The sequence below is a fragment of the Schistocerca cancellata genome, chromosome 2 (assembly GCF_023864275.1).
Source record: "Schistocerca cancellata isolate TAMUIC-IGC-003103 chromosome 2, iqSchCanc2.1, whole genome shotgun sequence".
Lineage (NCBI taxonomy): Eukaryota > Metazoa > Arthropoda > Insecta > Orthoptera > Acrididae > Schistocerca > Schistocerca cancellata.
Window position 1 is genome coordinate 535,395,181 of NC_064627.1, and position 12,564 is coordinate 535,407,744.

Here is a 12,564-nt window from a genome sequence, read left to right on the forward strand (position 1 = left end):
TACCTGTAAAAATTAAAATATAGCATTAAGTAACATATTCCTGTTACTCACAGCTACTGGGAGTAAACCACGCTGAAATGTGAGATTGTGAAAAAATGTCTAAAAGGTTAGAGGAAGCAAAATTAATTGTGGTAGTAACGTTGAACAAACTCTGTAGCAACTGAATAACAAATATTAATGAGGAACAGATAAAAATTTGTTTTCCTGCAGGTTTTAATATAATCTTACGTATCTAAGAAAAGGGAAACTTAAAATGAGGTGAATCTTACCAGGTGTTGTAAATCCGATAATTTACCGGTTTTTTCATGTTAACTGAGCGTAGCATTTTAATATTACATTACAGTTGACCGCTGTCATGAATTCTTGAATAATCTATTAACAACAGTGGCGTGTTGGAGTACGTGCAACGAGCAGATCGCATTGTCAGTAGATGTGTGATTCTTGAGCTACACTCGTGTAGTCAACGTAACAGTGCGAAAACTTCTGCTGGCTCCTGTTACTTCCGAAATGTAACCTGTAAGTTGCAATATTATTGCTTGCACATGAACGTCTTAAGTGATACAGTTTAGTTTTTTTTTGTTTACTGCTAGTATTGCTTAGTCACTATCGAGGCCCAATTACAACACTGCATTTTGTATGGTGAATGCAGGTATACCAAAAGTTATGGGACCAACACGGAAATCTAACTGCAAACCAGAATTTCTTGTAAATGCGGTGAAAGTTGTCAAATCAGGAAAATTAACCATCTGGAAAGCTTCAGAGCAATACGCAGTTCCACATACCACATTAAATGACAAACGTAGGGAAAGGTACAAATACAAAATAGGCGGCCAACCAGCGTTAGGATAGTGATGGACAGCACCTTATATGTTACATTCATCAGGAAAAGAGCCTGGTTGAAGGATAATTGCGAAATGGGGCTTTCCTTTATCTTAGATTAGATAGATATCTAGCGATCAGGCCCTGCAGATCACACGCTGCTTCCACAAACTGCCTCCATTCCTTCCTGTTTTGTGCCCTGTTTCTCCAGGTGTCTTCAATTTCCAGGGCTGCTAGGTCCATCGCCAGGTCGTCCATACAGCACTGTCTTCGTCGTCCAATGGGGCGTTTGGTGTTTGGCTTCCCCTCCGTTGCCATCTTCGCCTGTCTTCAATCTGGGATACGTGCTACATGGTCCACCCATTGTATTCTTTCGCTCTTTATCTTCTGCAGGATAGTTGGTTGTCGCACCAGAAGGTAGATTTCCTCGTTTTTCCTCCTCCTCCATTCTCCATTATCTATAACTGGTCCCCATATTTTCCTCATTACAATTCATTCAAATATTAATGGCTTTTCCTTTTCTTGCTTAGTCATGCTCCATGTTTCTGAACCATACATTACTACTGGGCATATCGCTGTGTTGTATATTTTCATCTAAGAGTTCACTGAGATCGATTTAGAGCCGAGCGTCTCTCTGAGGAAATGTATGCATTTCATTCCCACTGCTATTCTTTCTCTGATGTCAATTTTTATGTTGTTGTCCGTGGTACACCAGGATTCCAAGTATTTGAACTGGCGTACTCTCTTGAACCTCTTGCCATCTATCTCAAGACGTTCCTCCTGCACTTGTCTTCTTCCTAGTTACATGAACTCTGTTTTGTCTTGATCACTTTGAGCCCTACATTCAACAAGCTGATTCCTGTGTAGTTACCGCATTCCATTTTGCTTCCCTTCTTGTGTATTGGGCATATTATAGCCAATTTCCATTCTTCTGGCAGTGTCTTCTTCTCCCATATCAACTGGATCAGTTTATATATCTCCAAGTGTAAGCTCTCACCTCCCTCCTTGATTAATTCTGATGTTATTCTGTCCTCCCCTGGAGCTTTGTTGTTTCTGAGTCCTTTTATTGCGATCTTCACGTCTTCTTCTCTAACTGCCCATTCTTCTTCATCTTTCCTTTCCTCTGTAGTGTTTTCAGGTAATATCTCATCTGGGTCTGGACGATTCAACAGTTCTGAGAAGTATTCTTTCCATCTTGCTACAATTCTTTCCTTGTCATTTATCAAGTTGCCGCTCCTAACTCTAATGAAAAAATTTGGGCTCTGAAATCCATGTTTCCGATTTTTTATGTTTTGGAAGAATTGCCTTGAGTTCTTGTTCTGGCTCTCTGCCTCAGCTTGTTGTAGCACACTGGTTAGATATATTCATTTCTCTGCTCTTAGGATTCGCTTTGTCTCCCTTCTGATGTTGATAAAATGTTCCCTTCTCTGCTCATTCTCCCTGTCAGTTAGCCACTTCTCATTCGTCTTCCTTCTCTTTTCTGTAGCCTTCTGGCATGTCTCGTTGAACCATTTCCTCTTCATCATTATCTTCTTTCTTCCCAACACATCCTCCGCTACACTTAGTACTGTGGACTTTTATTTCTTTCCACCTTTCCTTTACATTCTCTCTTGCTTCCAGGGTCTCTAGGGCCTCAAAACGGATTTTGATTTCTATAGCATATTGTTCTTTAATAGCACTTTCTCGTAGTTCCTCAATATTCAAAGAAGGTTTTAGTGTCCCCTTCTTCTTATGCATGTAGGTGAACGTGAGTTTAAGACTGCACACAATGAGGAAGTGGTCTGACGCACAGTCGGCTCCTCTTTAAGACCTGACGTCCATGACTCAACGGATATAGCTTTGGTCCACCAAGATGTGATCTATCTGGTTGGTGGTTCTTCCATCCGGTGAGAACAATGTTCCCTTATTTATTCTCTTGTGTTCGAAGTAAGTCGAACTTACTCTCAGGTTCTTTGAGATAGCTAAGTTGATCATCCTCGGACCATTCTCATTGATCTCATTATGCAAACTGTGCCTTCCTACAGTTAGTATGTAGAATTCTGCTTTTCCTGATTACCCATTAAAATCTCCCAGCACCATCCTGATATTTCTGGTTGGTGTGCTCTCAATTGTTTGTTCTAGTTGGTCATAGAAGTCTTCCTTTTCCTTATCTGCTTTATCCTCATTTGGGGAATGAACATTCATGAATGTGATGTCTGACACTTGGTTTCCAAGTACTATGTAGGATATTCTCTTGTTAACAGCTTTGAATTCCTTCGCCGAATTTGCTGCTTTGTTGTGTAGTAGAAAACCAGTGCCGAATTCGTATTTATCTACACATCCGCCGTAGAAAAGTATGTACCCATCCTCTTCATGAGTTCCTTCTCCTAGCCACCTTGACTCTTGTACTGCCACCAGGTCCAGTTTATATCAGTTGATTTCTGAGACCATAGTCTGGATGGTTCTTGGTCTATGCAGGCTCTGCACATTCCAAGATCCAAAATTAAAATTTCTAAATCGTATACCGTTTTGCCTTTGCAGTTTTCGTATTCCATTGTATCCATCCACGTCTGAGGCAAGTTCGTGTTTCGTAACAAAGAGTTTTTTACAGGATTGGGTTGTTAGCGCTGAGCCCAACCCTCCTCCTTTATCCAGGCTTGAGACTGGCAGTGACTGTTGCAAGGTAACTGACCCCAGGCAGAGATTGAATTTACTTTCATTCCAATTATTCCGTAGTGAGGAAGTTCTCCAGGCTATAGAACACATCAGAAAAACAATAACACATGACAAATATTTACAACTAAAACAAATAAGCTAATGTACCTTCCACAGGCCTCAAGTGGAACGATCGTCTTTTTTTTACAAACACTTATGAAAGGATCATTTTACAACACTTGTTTACTAAGATCGCATTAATGCCCTGAATTTAAAATTCAAAAGAAAAATGTTTTCTATACATAAGGTGAAAATCATATAATAGAACTACTACAATACTTATTTACAATGAACATATTACTGCACTGAAATGGTGCCGAAGTTACGTAGTATATATATACACGCACTCAGAATCAGCTGGTTCTTATTCCTTTGGGGAATAATGATGTAATGATGTTAAGAATATCGTACAGGCATATCTCAATCGTGAAGGGAGGACTGAAAAAAGATTTCATGACAATCGACCTGGGCACGATTGGGTAAAATAAAAGAAAATAAAGAACTAAAGATCAGAGTAAGTGAAAATATGAAGAGGGCGAAGGAAGCAGTTACCCGAGAAACAGTGATTGATTGTTTTACGAACCTTGAAGTGACCATGAGTGGTGTCCTTCCCTCCAACATTATAAACTATGACGACACTCACTTTTGTGACGATCCTGGAGAAGTGAAAGTAACAGTGATGCGAGGCACAAGACATCCTGAAAGGCTAGTGGATAGTTCTAAGTCAGTGTGATGACAGCAGCAGCTGCCGATGGCTCAGTCCTCTCAACATTCACAGTTTATAGGGCAAAACACCTCTACGATACTTGGACTGAAGAGGGCATAACCGGTGCAGGCTGTAATAGGAATCAAAGAGATTGATTTGACCTAAGAACGTTTGAATCACGGATTGTTGAAATTGTCTTGCCTTACGCCTGGCAATTAGAGGGATCTAAAGTGATCATAGGTGACAATCTCTTGAGTCATCTGTCATATAACATGATTAAGGATACAGGGTATTGATACATGGTGGAAAAATCGAAATTTTTTATGACTTTATAAAATTCTATAGTCTTTCCTGATTACAGTGATTTGTACATTATAGGGTTTCAAATGAAAAGTGACCTATATATCTCAAATTTTAAGGTTACGGTCATACATGCCACTATGCCCCCTTTATTTCTGTTACAGGAATCAATATTATTTAGAAAAGAACTGTGAACTTTCTATTTCCAGCGATTATACTTATGATACATGGTATATGTTGGTAACAGTGCAAGTTTCTAGTGTCTGTAGATGATTATCCTTGCTAGTATTTCCTTCTGATTCGCAGAAGCAGTTTTTTCATATGTTACTGAATGTTTGTTGCCCAAGTGCTACTTATATTAGTGGAAGTACATATCCTTTAGTGTGCAATAAATAAGAACTATGCCACGTATCAAGAAATTCAATGAAAGAAAATTCCGTGGTAACGAGTTCACAAACAAAGAAACCCACACTGTTGAAAGTAGCCTATGTGTTAGTTTTTCAGGGAAGAAACTCCCACATGACACACCTCCCGATTATTCAAATTTTTGTGTTAACAATGACGCTGTTTGTAGAGAATTTGTTGTTGTTGATGTGGGCATCTTATCTTCTTTGATATAGGAAGTGGCGAAATTTAAACAATGTTATGGTGGAGGCTGTATGGAAATAACTGAACAACGAAGTATCGGGAAGGGTTTAGCGTCAAAATTAGTTGTTCTATGTAGATTCTGCAGTAAATCTAGCTCAAAAATGACTTCGAACATTGTGCATAACTCATAAGATGTGAATTTGAAGTTAGTGTATGCAATGCGTGCAATAGGGAAAGGAAAAAAGACTGCTCAAACGTTTTGTTGTTTGATGGACCTTCCTCCTTTTCCCAGTAGGTTCAGCAAGTACATAAAAATAATTTTAGGTGCCTAGACGGTTGTGTCTAAAGCATCTATGAAACGTGCAGTAGAAGAAACTGTAACTATTAGTGGAACCAGGCACATTTTTGTTGCACTTGATGGGACATGGCAACGTCGAGGACGCGTTCCTTGAATGGTGTTGTAAGCGCTACTTCTCTGGAGAGTGGAGAAGTTGTTGATGTTGAGTATTTGTCTAAGCACTGCCATACCTGCCGTGGTAACAAATGGTTCAAATGGCTCTGAGCACTATGGGACTCAACATCTTAGGTCATAAGTCCCCTAGAACTTAGAACTACTTAAACCTAACTAACCTAAGGACATCACACACACCCATGCCCGAGGCAGGATTTGAACCTGCGACCGTAGCAGTCCCGCGGTTCCGGACTGCAGCGCCAGAACCGCTAGACCACCGCGGCCGGCGCCGTGGTAACACTGAGGGACATATTGAACATCAGTGTTCTAAGAATTATGATTGTTACAGTGGAGATATGGATTGTGATGGAGCTCTATTTCAGAGGTCGGTCGGTATCCGTTTATAACGTTAGATATACGAAGTACCTAGACGATGGGGCTTTAAAGCTTTCAATAAAATTAATGAGCTCATTGTTTATGGTGATACCTTGGTAACAAAACTGGAGTGTTGTGGACATGTGCAAAAGAGGATGTATGCTACACTGAGGAAGCTGCAAGGAGAAATGAAAGAAAGTTGCTATCTGATGGAAAATCTCTGTCTGCGCAGGGCAGATTGACAGAAACTGAAATAGACCTTCTTCAGAGTTATTATGGACTGGCCATTAGACGAATTTCACCTCTGAATGATGTTACAACAATGAGAAAAGCTGTATGGGCCACCTACTTTCATAAGTTCCACAGATGACCACCCTGTTCACGGACCTTGCCCTAAAGGAGCGGATTCTTGGTGTGGTTACCAAATGCAAAAGAAAGTCGATAAACATACCATCAAAAGCATTCTCTTCCTGAATCTGTTATAAATGAAATAAAACCAATCCTTAGATACTTGAGTGACCCTGTTTTGCTTAGTAAATGTCTTCATGGAGGCACTCAGAATACAAACGAAAGTTTCAACCATTGCATATGGGAAAGATTACCCAAGAATGTTTTTTTAGGTCTAAACACATTAAAAGCTGGTGTACTAGATGCAGTGATATGTTTCAATCATGGAGTGATAGGAAAGTTGGAGGTCCTGAGAAATTTAGGCTTAAATGTGGCTCTAATATGGAAGATCAATGGCTTGCGTGTGACAGACAATGGGTGCATGAAGCTGAAAGATTCGCTCTTTAAGTTACCAAAGAAGCAAGAAGTGCTAAAAGGAACGCCAAGAGGAAGCTTGAAGATGAAGAAATGCTGCAGGATGAAGGCTGTGTTTCAGGAATTTTCTGAGGCATACTTTAATTGGACTCATATCTTCATTTGCAATTTCCTGAAAGTTGTATTTTTCAGAATTCAGGTACAAATATATCCTAGGGTTTATAAAGCATTGCTCTAATTTTTTTCTGTATCTTTTAATAGTCCATACTTATGTAGTAGACCTAAGCTTTATTGCAGAATGAACTAAATTATAGAAAAATATAACATTTTTATTAGGGAAAACTTATAAAAATTAAAATGTATGATGTGATACTTTTATCCTTGTTATATACATCATAGGTAGAATTAAACAGGTCTAGTACCTCTGCCGTCATGTCATATATATCTGGTAAAAATTTGGTTTGTTCTCCTTCAGGTGTATAACATTGGATTACATGGTACCTCAATTTGAGAAAGCATTTTGGAAAAAAATGTATCAGCTACTTTGTAATTCTTTAATAACCCTAAGCAGGTTCAAAATTATTCAAAATACTCCTAATTTGTTAAGAAAGTGTGCTGAATTACCTGATATCAACAAAAAATCATTATAAGTAGTGCCGGAAAGAAATAGGTGTTGATATTGTTGATATCTACATAATATTGAGCCAGAAAAGTACCCCGTACCCTTAAATGGTGCCAGGAACAGGACATTAAATTTTTACTTGTATCACCTAATTGTAGTCATTTCTGTCAGCCACTTGATGTGGCCTTTTTAGACTTTTGCTTACAGAAATGTGCCAGATGATTGGGAAGGAAAGAATAGAGTAGTGGTGCCAAAATCCGAATTTCCACGGTTGTTGAAAACAAACTTTCAAAATATAGCTGTCACGTCTAAATCAAATGTAATATCTGGGTTCAGAAAAGCAGGAATTTTTCATTTCTGTCGCGATAAAGTCATTTCGCAGAGTCCAGAAGCAACTGATAACAATGGACAGAAGTTTCCTGGGCAGCAGCTTTCGAAATGTAATTGAAACAGGTTCGTTCTAATGAAACAAAAGGAAAGCCGCACCAAGCAATCGTTTGGCATTAATACCAGTAAAAGGTATTGTTATCAGCGACTTAAATGAAAATGATATTGACCGGGCTGCAAGCAGGGATTCCCCATCCGGAACATCTAACAGTGATCCAGAACAGCACGGGTCAAATAAAAATGAAGAAATGGAAAAGCAGAAGGATAAAGATTGGCATGAATTTAAAGAAAACGATTTCACCATCGTATTGGTTTTAAATCAAAATTGGATTCACTCCACGGAAAGTCTGATTCCGTTCCTGCATAGAAAATACAATAGTTACCGAATACGCCCTAACTGAGGAGGTGAGACCGATCAACAATTAACTTAAAATAATAAATTAAATTATAAACCCAAAATAACGTAATACGTGAATGTATCACTACCAAGGTTGAGAAATTAGCATACAGAATTTTTATTACGATATCTCAACAGTAAATGGAAGGAACTTGAACAAAAACTTCGGTTTTTGATAGATTTAACCTCATCTTACGCAACCACATGGAAAATTAAACTATATGCAGAACATTGAAAAATATTTATCTGCTAAATGTGCTATGACTTACCGATGAAATGTATATGTTACAGACAGATTATCCCACTCATACACATCATTACACGGCCACACGACAGTTCAGATCTGTCAACATAGTATACCTACTGTATCGCGATATTCACTAGTAATAGAAAAATTCCTCATACACACATCACGAAAAAGTAACATCAGCTAAAATTGACCCAAAAAGAAAGAAAAAAATTTTTTGTAGTATCCAAGGGTGTCCTACGAAGTATTTTAGTCCATAAGAAATATTTTCTCTTAGATTTATATTGAAAATGTAACTTTCTTTTTAATACTCCATTTGCTTAAAACTGGAAGATACTGTCAGTGCAAGCTATCACGTCATCGTAATAACGTGAAAGGCAAACGTCAACCTCTGTTCCTATACAGGCTTCAACATCAACATGACTTTGTTGGAATTTGATCAACTTGTACAATTTCTGCTGTTAGTCCTCTAACAAATTCAATATCTTAGCAATTATGGTGACGAAACCTACAAGACAAATCTAGTTTAAGAATATTGGACCTGGAAATTTGCACGACACACACAAACACACACACACACACACACACACACACACACACACACACAGACACACACACACTTCACTGGACGGTGAAAGCAGCACACATTTCATCAAATTAGAAACTGATTAAAGCAGCAAACAGCGAAAAGGCCCGTAAAGATTTTACGACTTCTGACACCTGACAAAACTGGCAACAGTAATCCAATAAAAAAGTGAGAAATTTGTATCTGTATGTCATGTTGTTGTTGTAATCTTCAGTCCTGAGACTGGTTTGATGCAGCTCTCCATGCTACTCTATCCTGTGCAAGCTTCTTCATCTCCCAGTGCTTACTGCAACCTAGATCCTTCTGAATCTGTTCAGTGGATTCATCTCTTGGTTTCCCTCTACGATTTTTATCCTCCACGCTGCCCTCCAACGATAAATTTGTGATTCCTTGATGCCTCAGAACATGTACTACCAACCAGTCCCTTCTTCTCGTCAAGTTGTGCCACAACCTCTTCTTCTCCCAAATTCTATTCAATACCTCCTCATTAGCTATGTGATCTACCCATCTAATCTTCTGCATTATTCAGTAGCACCACATTTCGAAAGCTTCTATCCTCTTCTTGTCCAAACTAGTTATCGTCAATGTTTAACTTCCACACATGGCTACACTCCATACAAATACTCTCAGAAACGACTTCCTGACACTTAAATCTATACTCGATGTTAACAAATTTCTCTTCTTCAGAAACGCAATCCTTGCCAATGCCAGTCTACATTTTATATCCTCTCTACTTCGACCATCATCAGTTATTTTGCTCCCCAAATAGCAAAACTCCTTTACTACTTTAAGTGTCTCATTTCCTAATCTAATCCCTCAGCATCCCCCGACTTAATTCCATTACATTCCATTATCCTCGTTTTGCTTTTGTTGATGTTCATCTTATATCCTCCTTTCAAGACACTGCCCATTCCGTTCAACTGCTCTTCCAAGTCCTTTGCTGTCTCTGACAGAATTACAATGTCATCGGCGAACCTCAAAGTTTTTATTTCTTCTCCATGGATTTTAATACCGACTCCGAATTTTTCTTTTGTTTCCTTTACTGCTTGCTCGATTTACAGATTGAATAACATCGGGGAGAGGCTACAATCCTGTCTCACTCCCTCCCCAACCATTGCTTCCCTTTCATGCCCCTCGACTCTCATAACTGCTATTTGGTTTCGCTCCCTGTATTTTACCCCTGCCACCTTTAGAATTTGAAAGAGAGTATTCCAGTCAACATTTTCATAAGCTTTATCTAAGTCTACAAATGAAAGAAACGTAGGTTTGCCTTTTCTTAATCTTTCTTCTAAGATAAGTCGTAAGGTCAGTATTGCCTCACGTGTTCCAATATTTCTACGGAATCCAAACTGATCTTCCCCGAGGTCGGCTTCTACCCATTTTTCCATTCGTCTGTAAAGAATTCGTGTCAGTATTTTGTTGCCGTGACTTCTTAAACTGATAGTTCGGTAATTTTCACATCTGTCAACACCTGCTTTCTTTGGAATTATAATTATTATATTCTTCTTGAGGTCTGAGGGTATTTCGCCTGTCTCATACATCTTGCTCACCAGATGGTAGAGTTTTGTCAGGACTGACTCTCCCAAGGTCGTCAGTAGTTCTAATGGAATGTTGTCCACTTCCGGGGAGTTGTTTCGACTTAGGTCTTTCAGTGCTCTGTCAAACTGTTCACGCAGTATCGTATCTCCCATTTGAATTTCATCTACATCCTCTTCCATTTCCATAATATTGTCCTCAAGTACATTGCCCTTGTATAGACACTCTATATACTCCTTCCACCTTTCTGCTTTCCCTTCTTTGCTTAGAACTGGGTTTCCATCTGAGCTCTTGATATTCATACAAGTGGTTCTCTTTTCTCCAAAGGTCTCTTTAATTTTCCTGTAGGCAGTATCTATCTTAACCCTAGTGAGATAAGCCTCTACATCCTTACATCTGTCCTCTAGCCATCCCTGCTTAGCCATTTTGCACTTTCTGTCGATCTTATTTTTGAGACGTTTGTATTCCTTTTTGCCTGCTTCATTTACTGCATCTTATATTTTCTCCTTTCATCAATTAAATTCAATATTTCTTCTGTTACCCAAGGATTTCTACTAGCCCTCATCTTTTTACCTACTTGATCCTCTGCTGCCTTCAGTACTTCATCCCTCAGAGCTACCCATTCTTCCTCTACTGTATTTCTTTCCCCCACTCCTGTCGATTGTTCCCTTATGCTCTCCCAGAAATTCTGTACAACCTCTGGTTTAGTCAAGTTTATCCAGGTTCCATCTCCTTAAATTCCCACCTTTTTGCAGTTTCTTCAATTTAAATCTACAGTTCATAACCAATCGATTGTGGTCAGAGTCCACATCTGCACCTGGAAATGTGTTACAATTTAAAACCTGGTTCCTAAATCTCTGTCTTACCATTATATAATCTATCTGATACCTTCTAGTATCTCCATGTATACAACCTTCTTTTATGTTTCTTGAACCAAGTGTTAACTATGATTAAGTTATGCTCTGTGCAAAATTCTACCAGATGGCTTCCTCTTTCATTTCTTCCCCCCAGTCCATATTCAGATACTATGTTTTCTTCTCTCCTTTATCCTACTCTCGAATTCCAGTCACCCATGACTATTAAATTTTCGTCTCCCTTCACTACCTGAATAATTTCTTTTATCTCATCATACATTTCATCAATTTCTTCATCATCTGCAGAGCTAGTTGGCATATAAACTTGTACTACTGTGGTAGGCACGGGCTTCGTGTCTATCTTGGCCACAATAATGCGTTCACTATGCTCTTTGTAGTAGCTTACCCGCACTCCTATTTTTTTATTAATTATTAACCCTACTCCTGCATTACCCCTGTTTGATTTTGTATTTCTAGCCCTGTATTCACCTGACCAAAAGTCTTGTTCCTCCTGCCACTGAACTTCACTAATCTAATTTCACTAATCTGACTTTAACGTATCCATTTCCATTTTTAAATTTTCTAACCTACCTGCCCGATTAAGGGATCTGACATTCCACGCTCCGATCCGTAGAACGCCAGTTTTCTTTCTCCTGATAACGACGTCCTCTTGAGTAATCCCCGCCCGCAGATCCGAATGGGGGACTAAATTACCTCCGGAATATTTTACCCAAGAGGACGCCGTCATCATTGAACCATACAGTAAAGCTACATGCCCTCGGGAAAAATTACGATTGTAGTTTCCTCTTGCTTTCAGCCGTTCGCAGTACCAGCACAGCAAGGCCGTTTTGGTTAGTGTTACAAGGCCAGATCAGTCAATCATCCAGACTGTTGCCCCTGCAACTACTGAAAAGGCTGCTTCCCCTCTTCAGGAACCACACGTTTGTCTGGCCTCTCAACAGATACCCCTCCGTTGTGGTTCCACCTACGGTATGGCCATCTGTATCGCTGAGGCACGCAAGCCTCCCCATCAACGGCAAGGTCCATGTTTCATGAATGTCATAGCATCAGGAAACTGAAAAAAAATGAAAGGGGTAAATGTAACATATAAGTTCCAAAATTGTTTGTCTGCGGTGGAATATGATTAAACGTGAAATTCAGCTGGTGAGCTTCAAAACCTTATAAGATATATTTACGTATAAAATTATTAAAAACGATTGTTTTAAAATGTTAAAGATCG